Here is a 21203-nt window from a genome sequence, read left to right on the forward strand (position 1 = left end):
TAAACACCCAGAGAATCGCAGTTTTTTTCAGGTCTTCCACGTCATCTGGCTTCTGTCTCCGGATAACTATTACTGAAGTTTTGTTTATGTGCAACTGTTAAGAACATGAAATACTTTGCGCACAGTTTCAGGTGTGGTTGTCTTTTGTGCCGTAGCTGTTGTTCGGCGTCCTACTGTCGGATATTTCCTACTCCTCCTCCGCCGTCGGAAGTAATCTCCCGGTTGCCAGTGGCTTTTTGTGGTGCCTGCCGTGTGCGCCAGAACGTCGTCATATATCATACCTTCATCCCTGCTTCCTGGCGTCTTGCCACCAGCTTTTTTTCATTTCTGCTGGAGGTCCGCGATTGCGAACCGTAGCTGAAGAAAACTGTTCGCTGTGCCTCTGGTGGAACCTATTTTACGAGACACTATTACATAAATGAAAGATCTGTGGAAAAGTAACCGCAAAACTAACTCATTAATTCGTGACCCGGATTTCTTGGTAGTCTTCATTATTATTCGTCACTTCTTGGCTCTCCAGTTCGGTGACACTCTTGTTATAAACAATGGTGCATCGGCAAGTGAAGTGGTCAATAAATACACTCACACGTGTATAAAAAGTTGACACAATAATAAGTTTAATGACAATAAGTGCACTAAATAATTGAAATATACAAGAGCGTATCGCACAGTTTCTGTTCGAAGGCCGTATAGTCCAGAGCCGGTATGATAATCGATTAAATCACCGTGAACGACGAGACCATCATCTCACCGATGCACCAAGTTGAAGAGACACGTTTGATAAAACATCGTATCCTGCTGCGTGAAGAAGGAATCGTCGACCCTACAAGGCTTTTTTTAAGGGACCGAAGGCGTGATAGTCGCTTGGGGAGGGATCAGGACTACAGAGCGGGTCGGCGTGACTCCTGCTCTACAACATTTGCGACGTCGCGCCATTCCACAACGGTGGTCTTCGGCAGACTCGCTGATCCGTGCATTCTCAGGCAGCGCTTGTCCTTCAGCAGCCGAGAAAAGAACGACAGCACGTCGGTCTCGTTTGGGCGCATTTGGTAACAACGTCGCCGTACTTGACTGCTGTGCGTTTACGGCACGTCGGAAAGACACGAATGCCGCACTGATTCCTCGCCTACGCGTGGCTGCTCCGGAGTCACGCTTCGTTGCGTATACGCTGCAGCAGCACGTTCAAACGGCAACTTTTTGATCGCGCTTTGTACATAGCTCTGAGGTGCTGTAGGCCCCTCTCTGGTACTGAGTTATATATTGGGTGGCCGCATAAGTTCTCCACGAGTTTAACAGAGACACGTAACAGAGAGTTTGGTCGTCAATAATATATTCTCCTTCACTGTTAACTAGAGTCTGCCAACGTTGGGGTAACTTTTCCAATCTGCGACTGTAGAAATGACGTGGTTTTGAGACGAAGAAGTCGTCGAGCCACGTTCGGACCGCGTTTTCATCTGGAAACAAAGTTCCTTGAAGGTTGTTCGATAAAGAACGGAAAAAGTAAAAAAACTGATGCGCAAGATCAAGCGAATAATTTGGGTGCGGAATGAGCTTTTTGTCGGCGAAGCAGAATGAGGACGGCCGTTATCGTGGAGTAGTATCACTTCACGCAGTATTCCTGATCGTTGTTCTTCGACTGAGTCTGTAAGACGCCTCAGTTGTTGACAATAAATGCCAGCAGTTACTGTTACACCTCAGGCTAGCAATTCGTAATTCACCACACCGTCATTGTCCTAACAAATGCATAACATTATCTTTGGTGGATGCGTGTAGGTTTTTGCACAGGGAGTTGCTGTTTTGTTTCGGCTGATTCCTTGCTCTGCCCTATAACTATAGCGCCAAAGAAACTGGTATAGGCATGCGTATTCAAATACAGAGATATGTAAACACGCAGAATACAGCGCTACGGTCGGCAACACGTTTATAAGAAAACAAGTGTCTGGCGCAGTAGTTAGATCGGTTACTTCTGCTACAGTGGTAGGTTATCAAGATTTAAACGAGTTGAAAAGTGGTGTTATAGTCTGCGCACGAACGATGGGACACAGCATCTCCGAGGCAGCGATGGACTGGGGATTTCCCCGTAGAACCATTTCACCATTGTACCATGTATATGAGGACTCCGGTAAAACATCAAATCTCCGACATTGCTGCGGCCCTGAGAAATGTCCTGCAAGAACGGGTTAAAAATGGTTCAAGTGGCTATGAGCACTATGCCACTTAACATCTGAGGTCATCAGTCCCTTAGAACTTAGAACTACTTAAACCTAAGCAACCTAAGGACATCACACACATCCATGCCCGAGCCAGGATACGAACCTGCGACCGTAGCGGTCTCGCGGATCAGACTGAAGCGCCTCGAACCTCTCGGCCACACCGGCCGGCCAGAACGGGATCAACGACGACTGAAGAGAATCGTTCAACGTGACGGAAGTGCAAGCCTTCCGCAAATTGCTGCACATCTCAGTGCTGGGCCATCAACAAGTGTCAGATTGCGAACCATTAAGAGGAACACTATCGATATGGGCTTTTGGAGCAGAAGGCCCACTCGTGTACACTTGACCACTGCACCACACAAAGCTTTACGCCTCGCCTTGGCCGGTCAACAACGACATTGGACTGTTGATGACTGGAAACATGGTGCCTGGTCGGACGAGTCTCGTTTCAAATTGTATCCAGCGAATGGACTTTAACTGGTATTGAGACAACCTCGTAAATCTATGGATGCTGCATGTCAGCAGTGGACTGTTCAACCTGGAGTGATACGGGACCTCTCATACGTCTACATACGACTCTGACAGGTGATACGTACGTAAGCATTGTGTCTGATCACCTGCATCCATTCCTGTCCACTGTGCATTCCGACAGACTTGGGCAATTTAAAGAGGACAATGCAACACCCCACACGTCCAGAATTGCTACAGAATGGCTCCAGGAACACTCTTCTTAGTTTAGACACTTCCGCTGGCCACCAAACTCCCCAGACATGAACATTATTGAGCATACGTGGGATGCCTTGCAACCTGATGTTCAGAAGAGAGCTCCATCCCCTCGTACTCTTACGGATTTACGGACAGCCCTACAGGATTCACGGTGTCATTTCCCTCCAGCACTATCTCCCACAGTCGAGTCCATGGCACGTCATGTTGTGGCACTTCTGCGTGCTCGCGGGTGTCCTATACGATATTAGGCAGGTCTACCAGTTTCTTTACCTCTTCAGTGTACCAGCATAAAGGCAGCACTTCTCGTCACCAGAAACGATACGGGATAGGAATGGTCGGTGTTGTTCACAAGTAATGACGAGCAAGCAGAGATGCACTTACGGCAAACCACTGATTTTTCAACCTTCCCTGTTGCATGCAAATGTCGCACGATGGTGGATGCTTACAGTTGATCACGTTTGCCAGTTCTCGAGCACACTGACACGCATAATTGTGGATTAATGAGTTTAAACGGTCTTAATCAAACCGCGCAAGTCTTCCTGGACGTGGGAGAGTCACTACCGTCAGAACGATCCTCCTCGAAGCGATACAACCATTTTCTTGCCGTGCTCCGTCCAATGGCATTATCCCAATACACGGCGCAGATGTTTCTCTCTACCTCCGCTGCTTTCACCCCTCTCTTGAAGTCAAACGGAAGAATGTGTTGGAAATGTTCCGACTTCTCTAGTTCGCATTTCATTTTCTAGTGTTCACAGCTTCACTCACTATCTCCAAATAACAAAATGACGATATGTGAACTCAAATAGCAACAGGAAACCACAAATAAAAGATAACAATCAATAAATAAACGTAAAAAATCGGAATATCAACATGCAAAACAAAAATGCTACGGACTTAAGGTCCAGCCTCAAACGACGAGAGTAAACTTTTTGAAAGAAACAGGTAGTCTCGAGTGCCGATTCTCTCTGATACGACACTGGCGTGTAATAAAGTTTAGTAGTGTCGTGTTAGGTCGATGTATTTTCCTCACTGCATCCTTCCGTACTAATGCGCTGGTAAGTCTGTAAGGGAAGAGAATCTTTGGGGAAAAGCTGTGAGTGTGGATGCTCGAAAAGTCAGAACCGCAGGCAGTGAGGTCGTGAGAACTGAGCGTCCTCTGGTGGCGGGTGCGTGCAGGCGTGGCTCCAGCCGTCGGAGGCAGCGGGCGCTGGAAGAGGTCTGGAGGACGAGGAGGAGATTAGTGTTTAACGTCCCATCGACAACGAGGTCATTAGAGACGGAGTGCAAGCTCGGGTGAGGGAAGGATGGGGAAGGAAATCGGCCGTGCCCTTTCAAAGGAACCATCCCGGCATTTGCCTGAAGCCATTTAGGGAAATCGCGGAAAACCTAAATCAGGATGGCCGGAGACGGGATTGAACCGTCGTCCTCCCGAATGCGAGTCCAGTGTGCTTACCAGAAGAGGTCTGGAGGCGCCGGGGCGCGGCCTGCCGCCTGCCGCGTGGCTGTGAGAGCGGGGCGCTGCGTGGCGCGTGCGATGCAGCACACTGCTTCTGTCGTCAACTTTCCGAGACATCGAAACGAGGTTTCCACAAATGGTAGTACACACAGGGGCTTCTAACTTTGTTTCATGGCTAATATTTTGACTTCTTGTATCAGTCGAGAAAATGAAGCAAACATTGTTTTAGTTTGAAATACGAATAGAGTGACATATTGTTCGTTCATATTGCAGTTGAAACGTATGCAAAAATGTTCTAAAACTGGAAGGATGTGCGACTGGAATCAGTTATCGCAGTGTAAACTGCACCAAATGGAGCTGTCATTGCAAGGTGTGTAGTTATATGCAGTACGGAGACGGGGCTACGTTAGTGAGATGTGTTGTGTCCTGCCCACTCGTGAAATACGGGGTGCATAGGTAACCCGCTTTCTCGGATCGCAAGACAGTAATTCAGGCAAATCGTATTAGTGAAGTTTATTACAACAGGAAATGATTACAATACTTAACTTTGAGAATTTACGATGATGTGTCGCAAGCAAGTATACAGTTTGTAATACAAGAGTAGATTAGACCCGTGGTCTAGGGGTAGCGTCTTTGATTCATAATCAAAACGTCTTCGGTCCCGGGTTCGATCCACGCCACTGCCTAAATTTTGATAAATAATCAGCATTGGCGGCCGAAGACTTCCGGCATAAGAAGTCAGTCTCATTCTGCCAGCGGACTTGTCAAAGAGGGCGGAGGAGCGGATAGAGGTTCAGGGCACTCTCTTGTCCTAGGGGTGTAAAATTGCCCCTAAAAGCGGAAGAATCAGCAATGAACAACGACATGACGATGCAGAAGGCAATGGAAATCACTGCATTAAAGACACGTAACGTGTATCCACAGGACATGTGGCCTGTAATTGAAGAAGTGTCATGATGATCTCTCCATTGGCAAAAGATTCCGGAATAGTCCCCCATTCGGATCTCCGGGAGGGGACTGCCAAGGGAGAGGTTACCATGAGAAAAAGATTGAATAATCAACGAAAGGATAACGTTCTACGAGTCGGGGCGTGGAATGTCAGAAGCTTGAACGTGGTAGGGAAACTAGAAAATCTGAAAAGGGAACTGCAAAGGCTCAATGTAGAGGAAGGTAGGGCAGAGGGTGTTTTACTGTGAACAGTTCAGTGACCGGGTTGCTCTAATCAGAATCGACAGCAGACCAACACCGACAACGATAGTTCAGGTATACATGCCGACGTCGCAAGCTGAAGATGAACAGATAGAGAAAGTGTATGAGGATATTGAAAGGGTAATGCAGTATGTAAAGGGGGACGAAAATCTAATATTCATGGGCGACTGGAATGCAGTTGTAGGGGAAGGAGTAGAAGAAAATGTTACAGGAGAATATGGGCTTGGGACGAGGAATGAAAGAGGAGAAAGACTAATTGAGTTCTGTAACAAGTTTCAGCTAGTAATAGCGAATACCCTGTTCAAGAATCACAAGAGGAGGAGGTATACTTGGAAAAGGCCGGGAGATACGGAAAGATTTCAATTAGATTACATCATGGTCAGAGAGAGATTCCGAAATCAGATACTGGACTGTAAGGCGTACCCAGGAGCAGATATAGACTCAGATCACAATATAGTAGTGATGAAGAGTAGGCTGAAGTTCAAGACATTAGTCAGGAAGAATCAATACGCAAAGAAGTGGGATACGGAAGTACTAAGGAATGACGAGATACGTTTGAAGTTCTCTAACGCTATAGATACAGCAATAAGGAATAGCGCAGTAGGCAGTACAGTTGAAGAGGAATGGACATCTCTAAAAAGGGCCATCACAGAAGTTGGGAAGGAAAACATAGGTACAAAGAAGGTAGCTGTGAAGAAACCATGGATAACAGAAGAAATACTTCAGTTGATTGATGAAAGGAGTAAGTACAAACATGCTCCGGGAAAATCAGGAATACAGAAATACAAGTCGCTGAGGAATGAAATAAATAGGAAGTGCAGGGAAGCTAAGACGAAATGGCTGCAGGAAAAATGTGAAAACATCGAAAGAGATATGATTGTCGGAAGGACAGACTCAGCATACAGGAAAGTCAAAACAACCTTTGGTGGCATTAAAAGCAACGGTGGTAACATTAAGAGTGCAACGGGAATTCCACTGTTAAATACAGAGGAGAGAGCAGATAGGTGGAAAGAATACATTGAAAGCCTCTATGAGGGTGAAGATTTGTCTGATGTGATAGAAGAAGAAACAGGAGTCGATTTAGAAGAGATAGGGGATCCAGTATTAGAATCGGAATTTAAAAGAGCTTTGGAGGACTTACGGTCAAATAAGGCAGAAGGGATAGATAACATTCCATCAGAATTTCTAAAATCATTGGGGGAAGTGGCAACAAAACGACTATTCACGTTGGTGTGTAGAATATATGAGTCTGGCGACATACCATCTGACGTTCGGAAGAGCATCATCCACACAATTCCGAAGACGGCAAGAGCTGACAAGTGCGAGAATTATCGCACAATCAGCTTAACAGCTCATGCATCGAAGCTGCTTACAAGAATAATATACAGAAGAATGGAAAAGAAAATTGAGAATGCGCTAGGTGACGATCAGTTTGGCTTTAGGAAAAGTAAAGGGACGAGAGAGGCAATTCTGACGTTACGGCTAATAATGGAAGCAAGGCTAAAGAAAAATCAAGACACTTTCATAGGATTTGTCGACCTGGAAAAAGCGTTCGACAATATAAAATGGTGCAAGCTGTTCGAGATTCTGAAAAAAGTATGGGTAAGCTATAGGGAGAGACGGGTCATATACAATATGTACAACAACCAAGAGGGAATAATAAGAGTGGAAGATCAAGAACGAAGTGCTCGTATTAAGAAGGATGTAAGGCAAGGTTGTAGCCTTTCGCCCCTACTCTTCAATCTGTACATCGAGGAAGCAATGATGGAAATAAAAGAAAGGTTCAGGAGTGGAATTAAAATACAAGGTGAAAGGATATCAATGATACGATTCGCTGATGACATTGCTATCCTGAGTGAAAGTGAAGAAGAATTAAATGATTTGCTGAACGGAATGAACAGTCTAATGAGTACACAGTATGGTTTGAGAGTAAATCGGAGAAAGGCGAAGGTAATGAGAAGTAGTAGAAATGAGAACAGCGAGAAACTTAACATCAGGATTGATGGTCACGAAGTCAATGAAGTTAAGGAATTCTACTACCTAGGCAGTAAAATAACCAATGACGGACGGAGCAAGGAGGACATCAAAAGCAGACTCGCTATGGCAAAAAAGGCATTTCTGGCCAAGAGAAGTCTACTAATATCAAATACCGGCCTTAATTTGAGGAAGAAATTTCTGAGGATGTACGTCTGGAGTACAGCATTGTATGGTAGTGAAACATGGACTGTGGGAAAACCGGAACAGAAGAGAATCGAAGCATTTGAGATGTGGTGCTATAGACGAATGTTGAAAATTAGGTGGACTGATAAGGTAAGGAATGAGGAGGTTCTACGCAGAATCGGAGAGGAAAGGAATATGTGGAAAACACTGATAAGGAGAAGGGACAGGGTGATAGGACATCTGCTAAGACATGAGGGAATTTCCATGGTACTAGAGGGAGCTGTAGAGGGCAAAAACTGTAGAGGAAGACAGAGATTGGAATACGTCAAGCAAATAACTGAGGACGTAGGTTGCAAGTGCTACTCTGAGATGAAGAGGTTAGCACAGGAAAGGAATTCGTGGCAGGCCGCATCAAACCAGCCAGTAGACTGATGACAAAAAAAAAAAAAAAAAAAAAAAAAAAAACCAAGGGTAGTAATACAGTTCCTATGTGGCTGCTATACAAGTGCATATTCTCGATGCCGCTGTGAAAGTCGTAGAGCTGATGGTCTCCTACTGGGCCGCGGCCTGCCGGCGCGGCACTTGCGGCCTCTTCGAGTCGACGGCGCTGCTGTCGCGTTGTCGTCCTGGAGAGGGGTCGGTCAGCGTGCGATTGGCTGACGCCTTCTTCACAGCCCTCTCTCCTCTAACGTTCCCGACCCGCGTGCCGGGGCTTAAGTCGGAACAAATGGTTCAAATGGCTCTGAGAACTATGGGACTTAACATCTGAGGTCATCAGTCCCCTAGACTTAGAACTGCTTTAAACCTAACTAACCTAAGGACGTCACACACATCCGTGCCCGAGGCAGGATTCGGACCTGCGACCGTAGCAGCCGCGCGGTTCCGGACTGAAGCGCCTAGAACCGGTCGCTCCCAGCATGAACGTATTTCCTCGCGGCCCTACTTTGTACGACGTTTGAGGTGTGTCAGAAAAGTAACGAGACTGACAACGCAGCGAGAGACCTGGAAACGCTGTGTTGTTCTGCTCGCTCAGACGGTGAGTTCATCCCTTCCAGCTGCTCAGCCCGAGCGTCAGCTCCGTACAGCCGTCACCCGATTGTTTAGAGCGCCATCAGTGACGTTGTGTTTTTGTGGTGTAGTACGAAAACGGAACAGCGGAATCTAGAGCAACATTATGCCGTCAAATTTTGTCAAGCTCGGGAAACCGGCGAGTGTGACCATTGGAAAGGAGAAACACGCCTATGGGGCACATTCCTTATCGAGAGCACAAGTTTTTTCACTGGCACAACTCATTTTTGGAAGGTCGAGAACGCGACGAAGATGACCCTCGCTCAGGGAGTGTCCTACTACTTCAGAAACCGACGAAAGCGTCGAACGTGTGCGTCCTCTTGTGAGATCAGACCGACGTTTAACAGTACGTGAGACGCCCTGCTAAACCCGCAGGACAGGGCAGACAGTTTAAGTTGTGGAAAGGGGCCAAACTAAACGGCTGTCTGTTACACTCGAACATACAACCTTTCATTTGATCAAAAATAACAACAGCCAAGAAAAATTGAAAAAAAAACACAGCTTTAGTTTTGGAACTTAATCAGCGCCTTAATCCGCTGTACAATCTCTTGCCTTAAGGGCAAGGCCACTTTAATTTAATAACGGCTGAAAACCAATAACTTAAAGCTCAACCAAAATCAGAAATTTTAAAGGCAAAGCCTTATCTTAAAACAATTAGGCTGAAGACCCAAAGAATCTGACACCTTAAGGGCAAAACTGCCTTAATCTAAAAATCGGCTACAAGCCATGAAGTACAAACAACAAGAACAAATAAGAAAACGCAGTACACCCAAGGGCACTCACAAGGGAACCTCCCCATCGCACCCCTCTCAGATTTAGTTATAAGTTGGCACAGTGGATAGACCTTGAAAAACTGAACACACATCAATCGAGGAAACAGGAAGAAGTTGTGTGGAACTATGAAAAAATAAGCAAAATATACAAACTGAGTAGTCTATGCGCAAGATAGGCGACGTAAGGATAATGTGAGAGCAGTCGCGCCGTGGTCACGTGGTTAGCGTGAGCAGCTGCGGAGCGAGAGGTCCTTGGTTCAAGTCATCCCTCGACTGAGAAGTTTAATTTTTTATTTTCAATTTATGTGACAAACTCTTATGTTTTCATCCGTTTTTTGGGAGTGATTATCACATCCACAAGAAAACCTAAGTCGGGCAAGGTAGAAGAATCTTTTTACCCATTCGCCAAGTGTACAAGTTAGGTGGGTCCACAACATATTCCTGTCTTGTGATGCAAATGCCGTCACCAGTGTCGTATAGAATACATTATACGTGTTTTCCTGTGGACGAATCGGTTGACCTATGACCTAGCGATCAAATGTTTTCGGTTCCCATTGGAGAGGCACGTCCTTTCGTCTACTAATCGTACGGTTTTGCGGTGCGGTCGCAAAACACAGACACTAAACTTATTACAGTGAACAGAGACGTCGATGAACGAACGGACAGATCATAACTTTGCGAAAATAAAGAAAGTAAACTTTTCACTCGAGGGAAGACTTGAACCAAGGACCTCTCGCTCCGCAGCTGCTCACTCTAACCACGGGACCACGGCGCTTCTGAGCTGACACTGTCCTTGATGTTGCTTATCTTGCACATAGACTACTCAGTTTGTATATTTTTCTTATTTTTTCATAGTTCCACACAACTTCTTCCTGTTTTCTCGATGTATGTGTGTTCAGTTTTTCAAGGCCTATCCACTGTGCCAACTTATAAATAAATCTGAGGGGGGTGCGATGGGGAGGTTCCCTTGTCAGAAGTTCCGAGGGTAGGCCTCGAATTCAGACACTAACGCTTGCGTAGGTGAGACAGACTGTCGCCTAACCATTGTCAATCCGACGACAACCCAATCAACAGATAGTCAATGGACCCACCGACAGCATAACCTCCGCCTCACCCAACCAGCACACAACAAGGGAGTTCAATGGAAGAACGTAGAAGGTTTTGGCGCCCGCAATCAATCATACATTGAGCTGTCAAACTACACACCGTGCTGGACAGCGACAACACGATGAGGAAAGTACACTGCCTGAATTTACGTCAACGGCCACGGCAGGTAACCGGAGCATTAACGGCCACAACGCAGAAGATTCCGCAGGTGCTCTCCAATTCAAATAACCAAGCACAGTTAAACTCCACCGGAGGTGGCTATTTTTAATTTACCAACTTGAAAACACACGTTGTAGCTCGCAGGAATATCCCAACAGCCGACAACGAACTCCAAACGACACAATGTTAACAGTCGTGACTTGCTGGTAGATTAAGTCAAAACTACACTTTCATGTCCAGGATCGGCGAGCCACGAACCTCGTAGCAATGGGAACAGCACCACACACTCCGATACAAAGCAGTTTAAATCACTTGATAAAGGCAAGGCCTCCGGTCCACATTGTATACCACTCAGGTTCCTCTCAGAGTGTGCTGATAAAATAGCTTCCTATTTAGGAATTATATTCGACCACTCGCTCACAGAAATATCCGTACCTAAAGACTGGAAAATTGCTCAAGTCACACCAATACCCAAAAAGGGAAGTAGGAGTAATCCGCTGAATTACAGGCCTATATCCCTAACGTCGATTTGCAGTAGGGTTTTGGAACATATACTGTATCCGAACATTATGAAGTACCTCGAAGAAAACGATTTATTGACACATAGTCAGCATGGATTCAGAAAATATCGTTCTTGTGAAACACAACTAGCTCTTTATACTCATGAAGTAATAAGTGCTATCGTCAGGGGATGCAAATTGATTCCATACTTTTAGATTTCGGAAGGCTTTCGACACCGTTCCTCACAAGCGTCTTCTAAGCAAACTGCGTGTCTACGGAGTATCGCCTCAGTTGTGCGACTGGATTCATGATTTCCTGTCAGAAACGTTGGTTCAAATGGCTCTGAGCACTATGGGACTCAACTGCTGTGGTCATTAGTCCCCTGGAACTTAGAACTACTTAAACCTAACTAACCTAAGGACATCACACACACCCATGCCCGAGGCAGGATTCGAACCTGCGACCGCAGCAGCAGCGCGGCTCCGGTTCAACAATGGTTCAAATGGCTCTGAGCACTATGGGACTCAACTGCTGTGGTCATAAGTCCCCTAGAACTTAGAACTACTTAAACCTAACTAACCTAAGGACAGCACACAACACCCAGCCATCACGAGGCAGAGAAAATCCCTGACCCCGCCGGGAATCGAACCCGGGAACCCGGGCGTGGGAAGCGAGAACGCTACCGCACGACCACGAGATGCGGGCTGGCGCGGCTCCGGACTGGAGCGTTTAGAACCGCACGGCCACCGCGGCCGGCCTGTCAGAAAGGTCACAGTTCGTAGTAACAGACGGAAAGTCATCGAGTAAAACAGAAGTAATATCCGGCGTTCCCCAAGGAAGTGTTATAGGCCCTCTATTGTTCCTGATATATATTAACGACATAGGAGACAATCTGAGTAGCCGTCTTAGACTGTTTGCAGATGATGCTGTCATTTACCGTCTTGTAAAGTCGTCAAATGATCAAAACGACTTGCAAAATGATTTAGATAAGATATCTGTATGGTGCGAAAAGTGGCAATTGATCCTGAATAAAGAAACGTGTGAAGTTATTCACATGCGTACTAAAAGAAAGCTAAATTTCGATTACGCGATAAGTCACACAAATCTGAAGGCTGTAAATTCAACTAAATACTTAGGGATTACAATTACAAATAACCTAAATTGGAACTATCACATAGATAATATTGTGGGCAGAGCAAACCAAAGACTGCGATTCATTGGCAGAACACTTATAAGGTGCAACAAGTCTATTAATGAGACTGCTTACACCACGCTTGCCCGCCCTATTTTAGAGTATTGCTGTGCAGTGTGGGATCTGCATCAGGTGGGACTGACGGATGACATCGAAAAAGTACAAAGAAGGGCAGCTCGTTTTGTATTATCGCGAAATAGGGGAGATAGTGTCACAGACATGATACGTGAATTGGAGTGGCAATCATTAAAACAAAGGCGTTTTTCGTTGCGGCGGGATCTTAATTTCAATCACCAGTTTTCTCCTCCGATTGCGAAAACATTCTGTTGTCACCCACCTACATAGGGAGAAATGATCATCACGATAAAATAAGAGAAATCAGGGCTCGCACAGAAAAATTTAAGTGCTCGTTTTTCCCGCTTACCGTTCGAGAGTGGAACGGTAGAGAGACAGCTTGAAGGTGGTTCATTGAACCCTGTGCGAGGCACTTTATTGTGAATAGCAATCACGGCGGCGGTACCGTAATGGAAGATGACAAACAATAAATGGCATGAATACAAGCCGTGCACACCTCAGTACGAATGATGGATGACATATTAAACACTTTCACCATACAACAAATTTTGATCAAAGATTTGCATATGCGAAAGGTTTGTTCCAAAAAGATGCCGAAAGACCTCACAACTGAGTCGAAGACATTCCGTTGTTCCAGAGCCTTCCTGTTTACCTGGTCTGCATCGTTGTGATCTTTTTTCTTTTCCCGAAATTGGAAAATGTCTAAAAGGACGTGTTTTGAGACTTTAGAGAGCATTCAAAAGAATATGACTGACATGTTTAACGACCCTACTAGTTGAAGTTTTTCAGAGCTGCTACCAAGCCTGACAAAGTCGACTCCGCCGGTGTATAGCTGCTGCCGAAGGAGACAATATTGTTGTTTGAAAAACATGAAAACTTTGGTAGATCAAAAATCAGTCTCACTACTTTTCTCACACATCTGGTAGACCCAGATACGGAGCCAGCTAACCTCTTGTACATAAGAAGGCTTCTAGGAAGATAATTTCAAATGTGTGTACATAGTCAAATTTAAGTGAAAACGCGTAAACAGTGGGAAGACTTTACATAACGACGGGGCTCGCATGGGAGCCTTGGAGGCTTACTTGGTGGCGTGTTTAAACCTGACTCCGACAGCCTCGCTTCCCAGTTTCAGGACATTCTCCGGATATTTTTTGCGAAATGTTTGAACGTCAACATTAACAAGCGTTATATCAGACCACTCGTATTTTCAACACTTTTCCGATTCTGTTAAAGAATTATACCTGCACTTAAAAAAGCTTTCTTCAATAAGTTGATTGACGGAAGAGCTACGAGGATTAAAATTGCAGTAAAATTACGCGACCCTTTGCGTAATATTACATGCCGAAAACTTCGGTTCGACTTTCTGAACCGTTCACAAAATAAAAAGGCTGTTACGTTTTATGAAGGTCACCCTGTAAACAGCGTTGTTGGTCCTTGCTGTTGGAGGAGCCGCTTCAGGACACGAAGCAACACGATCCGGGCCGTCGTTTGCTGAGCACTCGTAGGAGTGCGTGACGCGCGTGCGGGTAATGGATCAGCAATTAGCAGCCCCCAGCGGAAGGGAGGGTCCGCTTGTCGGCACACCCGCCTGCTGCGCCAGGGCGCGCACCAGCTGGGGCCACGCCCCACGCCCCTTAAGAGCGCTGCCTCACCCAACAGCGTCTCGCTTTCCTCCTCCTCCTCCTCCCTTCAACGATTGTCGAAGGAAGTTGTTTTTTGTCGGTGCCCACGGGAGCAACGAAACTCTTGTGAGAGACAAAGGGTCACGCACTCATTTCGGTTTGGTTTGGTTGTGCACGTCGTTAAAATTCTGCCTCGTTTTCCACATCCGCTTATCCTCTCCTCGAGGAATCTCCTACTAGCTCATCAAACTATCGTCTCCATTCAGCGTCTGCGTCCAAACTGATGAACCAAAATGTTACGACCATCAACTTAATAGTGTGTTGATCCAAGTTTGGAACGCAAGACAACACCCAGTCTACATAGCACGGATTCGGTAAGTTCTCGACGGGTTTGCGAGTTATGTGACGTCAGATGTCTACGTCCAGGCCATTCATTTCACGTAACTTACGGACCTGCGGTTTGTGGGCGAGGAGTCGGCGCCCAACAGTATACAAGAAGTGTTCCACCTGGTTCAGATCGACGTGAGTTCACTTCACGCTCTTCAAACAAACGTAGCACGATTCGGGTTACGTAAAACGGACAGTTATCCTCCTGGAAGATGCCGTCGCCGTCGGGGAAGACGTCAGGTATGAAGGGATGCAGGCAGGTGGTTCGCAATAATGTTCACGCACTCAACAGTTGTCATAATGCCTTAGATTAGTACCATAGGTCTCGAGCAAGACGAGGTGATCGTCCCCCATAGCACGACAGTGAGCCCCCCTTCCCCAAGGAGTAGCAGAAGCACGTTTAGAGCAGTCCTTCGCCCCTGGATAACAGCATATCTGGACACGACGGCCGACCTGGCGTAACGCGATTCGTTCGAACAGGCGACGTACTTCCATTCATGTACGGTTCAACGTCGATGATGCCGTGGCCATTGGTACTGTAACTGACGATGGTTTTGGGTCAACGTGGAAACATGTAGGGGTCGTACGTTATAAATTCTGGAAACTATATTTCAAAAAACCTCCCTTGTCTTCATGCCTACATGTCACTGCTGTAATTTTTCGATCAGATGATGGCTGCAAAGCCGAAACAGGTTATCAATTTTAAAGAAGTAACACATGGCCAAGACACTGACGTTTTTAATATAATCCCTCGATGTCCAATCCTGAGTTACTGGCGTACTTACGCCAGTACACTACCTCCGCCTGCCCCCTCTACCCCCCCTTCACCCCCCCCCTCCTGAACACTACACCTACACACACTCCACATGGACTCCCAATGCATTTCCAAGTGGCGAAACGTGCCCAGTTATCAAATCTAATCCGCCATCTCTTTCCAGATTTAGCCACCATTAGAATCAGTATCTACAGTACCGTCTCCATAAACTCTTTTTTTTTGTTACACACGACCCAACACCTGTGTCTTAAAATTTAAACGTAATGCCATGCGTATTCCTCTGGTTCTATGGAAACGTATCCACTGGATCAAATCAGCCGTCTCTGTTAAAACCATCGGCATCTCGACATTGACTTAGTTAAGACAATACTTGTGTATTGTAAATGACATCGATCTTTTAGATCACTTTAAAACAAACATAAATATTTCATCGTTTTAAACTTAAGTTGGTTTTAAAATTACAATAATATTAAAATAAATTGTGATCAACATAGCCAATAAAAATGGAATGAATTAATAACAAGCCATAGAAGGAATGTGTAAACATATTGTAGACGATAACATTGGCCTCGACCGCAAAACAAATAAACAGAAGGTTAAAATGGTGCAGAGAGAAGCAGGTTAGAAACTCAAACTTTGGTAACGTTTGCACTGCTTGCACAGACAGCTTATTCGGCGGAAACTGCATTTTATGTTGGGAATTTGTGTTGATACCAGTATGGAAATAAATTTTTGCTCCTGAGAAATTCCAAACGGTGCAAGCTCATTTAAGTAGTTGAGCAGTGATAATTTGTTTGGATGGAAATGGAATATTTTTAAAGATCTCTTGACATCGTGTTAAGTGGATTTGAGTCCGTCGAAATGTGCACAGTGTTTGAGAATCGCAAAATAAGTTAACGCAGCGTGCCCATTTTCGAAGCGAAACAGCTCCTGCCGACCACTGCCACTGGGGAGCGTTGCGGTTGCAGGACCACGCTGGTCAGCACGTCCTGTGTCGTAGTCACCGAGGACTCGTCAACCGCGCTGGAAATCATCTACACGCTACCTTACGCGTACCATATGAGGACAATTCAGCAATTCAGGTGTGCTGTACAAACTGATGGTCCGAATACGATGAGGTGACAAAAGTCGTGGGATAGTGATACGCACGTACACAGATGGCGGCAGTACCGCCTACACGTGCTGTAAAACGGCAGTGCATCGGCGGAGCTGTCGTTTGCACTCAGGTGATTCACTTCAAACGTTTCCAACACGATTAACGCCGCGCCACGACAATTAGCAGTCTCCGAACGCGGAATGGTTGTTGGAGATACACGCAGGGACATTTCATTTCGGAAATCGTTAGGGATTCAGTATTTCGAGATCCACAGTGTCAAGAGTGTTGCGAGAATTCCACATTTCAGGACAACGCAGTAGCCGATGACCTTCACTCAACGACCGAGAACCGCGGCGTTTGCGTGTATTTGTAAATGCAAACAGACAAGCAACGCTGCAGGAACGTCAGGGCAGTGCGGCGATGGACAGCAGGCGACTGACGCGGGTGGCCTTGCCAGCGGCACGACATCGCCCGCAGCGCCTCTCGTGGGCTCGACGGCTGGAAAACCGTGACCTGGCCAGATAAGTCCCGATTCCAGTCGGTAAGAGCTGATGACAGGTTTCTAGCGTGGCGCGGACCCCTCACGAAGCCACGGGGCCCAGTTGTCAAAAATGCAATGTGCAAGCTGGTGTGGGCTGTGTTTACGTGGAATGGATTCGGTCTTCTCATCCAACTGAACCAATTGTTGATTCGTTGGAAATGGTTGTGTTCGGCTACTTGGAGATCATTTCCAGCCATTCGTGGACTTGATGTAACCAAACAACGATGTCATGTTAGCAGGCGACAATTGTTTGGTGCGAAGAACATTTTGGAGAATTCGAGCGAACGGTTTGGCCATCTAGATCGCCTGACACGAATCCCGTCAAACATTTGTGGGACGAAATCGGGAGTGGGGTGGTGCGCGACGCTTCCGCTACGGAGGCAGCGCGGCTCAGTACGCCTGCAGCGCACTTCCTGTCACTCGTGGAGTCTGTGCCGCCTCGAGCTGATCGACTGCGCCGGCCGGAATGAGGTCCTACGAGATACTCGGAGGTACCCCACGGCTTTTGTTACCTCAGTGTAGTGGAGCTCGTTTGATCCCGGCAGATACAAGACAAACGCGAGGAGCTTAGCAGACAGTATGGAGACGACTGTCATACTCTGGGGTTTTTCCACCCGTAGCATAGATTGTGACTGATGACAAAGTGAAGTATTTACTAAACGCCGCAAGCCCTGAATGATTTGCAGAGATGCGTTCCAGGGGCGTACCAGCTCCTCTCCTCCCTTCTCTAACATAAAAAAAAGAAAAATATTTTTACAAACCAAACCGTTATACTGTCAGGCCGCAGACAAAGACTTTCCAATTCAGTAGCAGTTTGTTAAAAGCCATAACATGTAATGGATATTGAGTACCAGTAGCAAGTGTACTCACTGCCATTTGCCATGAAATCTTAAAACCATTTCGTCACTCAAGCTCTTCCTTGTTAAGTCTTATCGATTGAAATCATGTTCACAGGAGCAGCGTCGTGACAGCGAAGGCTAAAAGCTATTCAGCTGCCGTCTTGGGGGAGCCAGAAGCGTTTCTACAATTCAGTTTGCAATGTTAGGGCAAAGTGGGGATTTTTAGATGCGCGATTAAAAATCCATACAAATATGCAATTATTTGAGGGATGACAACATTATTCAGCAGAAGCTGGCTTTAAAAATATCATCAGATGACACTTTGTACGACAATGGGTGGGTACACGTCGTATGACGCTTTTACAGCGAGACACCATTTTAATTCAGTCCGCCACCAGTCTCAATAAATTGGCAGCCTGACAAGAGCAGGAGTGAAAGAAGGATCAATACGTGAAATGCAGGATGTGGTTGTGAAGCGACGCTACATTCTTGGCAACTGCAATGCTCTAAAAGAAGTACAGACTGTTTCAACTTACGCATAGGACTACAGAGATTTTTTCAATTTTTTGAAAGAACCAACCGATTTTAAAAAGGAATATTTTTAAAATACATGCACATATAACGTGGGATACTTTTTACAATTATGGTTAGGAATGAAGCTTTCGTTTATGTTTCACAAATGTTCAATGCGTTCTCCATCGAACCTACAAGAAATATTCAGATGACAGTCAAACACGTCCTATTCATTAGGAGGACTCAATCTTCTACTGTGGGTTTGACCTTTTTAATGAAGTGATTGAATCGGCTGTAACTAGATTTCCTTGAACCTAACCAGAAGAATGGACTTTTTCAATAGCACCAAATGGGGCCAATTTCATTAAATATCTACCAAGTTTTTCCTCGGGAAAATCATCAGCGGTGGGATAGGACTTCCTCCGACACTCGTGCAATAAACACCTATAATGAGACTCCCTCGGTCAGCAGCACTTGAAGCACGAATCTGGCGTTTGCATTCTCTTTAAGACCAATCAATCGAGGACCAAGACCCCATATATGTATGCTTGTGAATCCAGTGGACAGATATCTTTATCAACCTGTCTCCTCGATATTAAAAAACTAGTTTGCAGCCTTCTTGGTGAATTCGTTATTATGAGAATGTGGTTGTTGAAAGTTTTGGGAGAGACAGAACACCTTTCTGGCAGGTCATGAAACGTTCGAACTAGGCATGTCCTGCTGCTTTACCAGTGAGTGGATGTGGGACTCAATTCTTCTCCCATATCTGGAAAGCCGAACATCGCACATCGTGTATTTTGAGATCACAGAATTTAGATGCAATTATAATTGGATAATCAACAAGTTCCTCTTCCATTTCATTTCAATAGAGAAATGGGCTTCCTCTCGACTTTTTTACTAACTACTTGTTGAAAAAGCAAGTCATGTCGAAATAGTCTTGGTTTGCTTGTTCCAGGAAAATAAAACATATTTTCTGCCTTTTTAGGTCCGTTGTTTTATCTGGTAGTGCCTTTAAAGCTCTTTTCATGTCTTTTTATACCAAATCTTTCTTTCTTGTTTTCTTCATGACGTTACCTCTTCACCAGGTATCTGCAACACAAAAATAAACAAAAGTTCTGTAGTAGTTATAATTTCGGCCATTTTATGTAGTGTTCAAATTGACAGCACGAAAGGGGTTCATAACACCAATATCGCCACCTTACTCCCAAACTTCGTTTTGGTTTCTAACGATAAGTATAATATCAAATATTAATACTAGAACGTCCCATAATACCGGAACATAACCCTTATACGCGTATAATACAAAACATAGTACAATGAGTGTTTCCATAGACATAGCTGTAATAATACTACCGACACCCCTACCTCTAGAAGTGTTTGCTGGCGAAGAAAGTACAGTAACGTCTATAAAATTCAGCTTGTTCGTCTGGGTATTCTGCAGGCACCAGCTACAAATTTGTACCTCTAACTGATAAATTCACCGCCAGCATGTGCACCTTCGCTTATTAGATGTTAAGGGACCAAAATTACCAGCGGCGGACCACGATACCACCCTTACCTCTGCCAGATATTGCCTCTGTTGAGGATTCCAGTACCGTGGGTGTTTAATCCTAAACGGATAGTCACAACAATGACAGGTGTTCCATCACCAGCTTCACCCGGCAGCTAATTAACCCTCTAAATACTGCACGGCGGCAGAAAGTACCGCAACCCCACAGTACACGGAAGTACGTGTCAGTCCTCAGACCGCCCACTTTCCGTTTATAGCAATTCACATGTTCGCCCCTTCCCCGAACATTGCATGGTCAGTCTCCTGTTTCCTTGTATAGTCGGTGAGAAACTATCCGATGAACTGGAAACATCGCTCAAGTGGCACTCCAAACCGCCGCCGTCAGTCATACACGTATTGAAATAAGTGCAGTGCACATAATTACGTCTTTACTCCCTTTTGCTTTTCTAGGAAGAGGGACAGTATACATGATTAAGTTATACCTCAAATACTTTGTGGGCTGTCTGAGGGCGAAGATGAAGTGGTAGGGCCTCCGTGCGATATCACCAATGAAAGTGAAGAGGAGGAAGAAATTGTGAATGTGGATTAACACAGTAGCGACTCAGAACAATCCGCGGACGAACATTCCAATCCCTTAGATGATATTCAAGGCAATGATTACCGTTTTTACGTCTAAAAAGATGAGGAAACACTTTGGATAAGCAATTCCTGATCTCTGTTCAAATGGTTCAAATGGCTCTGAGCACTATGAGACTTAACTGCTGTGGTCATCAGTCCCCTAGAACTTAGGACTACTTAAACCTAACTAACCTAAGGACATCACACACATCCATGCCCGAGGCAGGATTCGAACCTGTGACCGTAGCGGTCACGCGGTTCCAGACTGTAGCGCCTAGAACCGCACGGCCACTCCGGCCGACCCTGATCTCTGTCGAATAAAACAAAATCAAAAAACATTCTAAAAGTATTGCCAGGCCCGACACGCGCATATTATTCGGAATTAGGTGCGTTTATGGGATTCATTCCTAAATATATGATTGACAAAATTGTTAGTTAACAAACCTGTGTATTTCAGAACGGAGATGTACAATTCAGTACACGGGGGAAAGAGATTCTGGGTTTATTTCTTCTTCTGATATGAACGCTTTTTTTGTGGGATTCTGTTCTCGATCTCTCTCAACAAAAGTAGCCATCCCGATGCCCGAAGAACTTGGAAACGTAACGGTACAGCGATGATGGCTCGCCGAGCTGCATTTTGCTGTAACACGTTTATTTTTGTAC

The 21203-nt window shown here is 45.5% G+C and overlaps 1 protein-coding gene across 1 annotated transcript in view; it reads left to right on the forward strand.

The window, feature by feature from the left end:
• LOC126199081 (growth arrest-specific protein 2-like) overlaps positions 1-21203 on the forward strand; it is a gene marked incomplete at its 5' end in the record, with an annotated part of 263695 nt that overhangs the window by 42371 nt on the left and 200121 nt on the right. The gene's annotated exons all lie outside the window — the stretch shown is intronic.

This window comes from Schistocerca nitens, chromosome 8 (assembly GCF_023898315.1).
Source record: "Schistocerca nitens isolate TAMUIC-IGC-003100 chromosome 8, iqSchNite1.1, whole genome shotgun sequence".
Lineage (NCBI taxonomy): Eukaryota > Metazoa > Arthropoda > Insecta > Orthoptera > Acrididae > Schistocerca > Schistocerca nitens.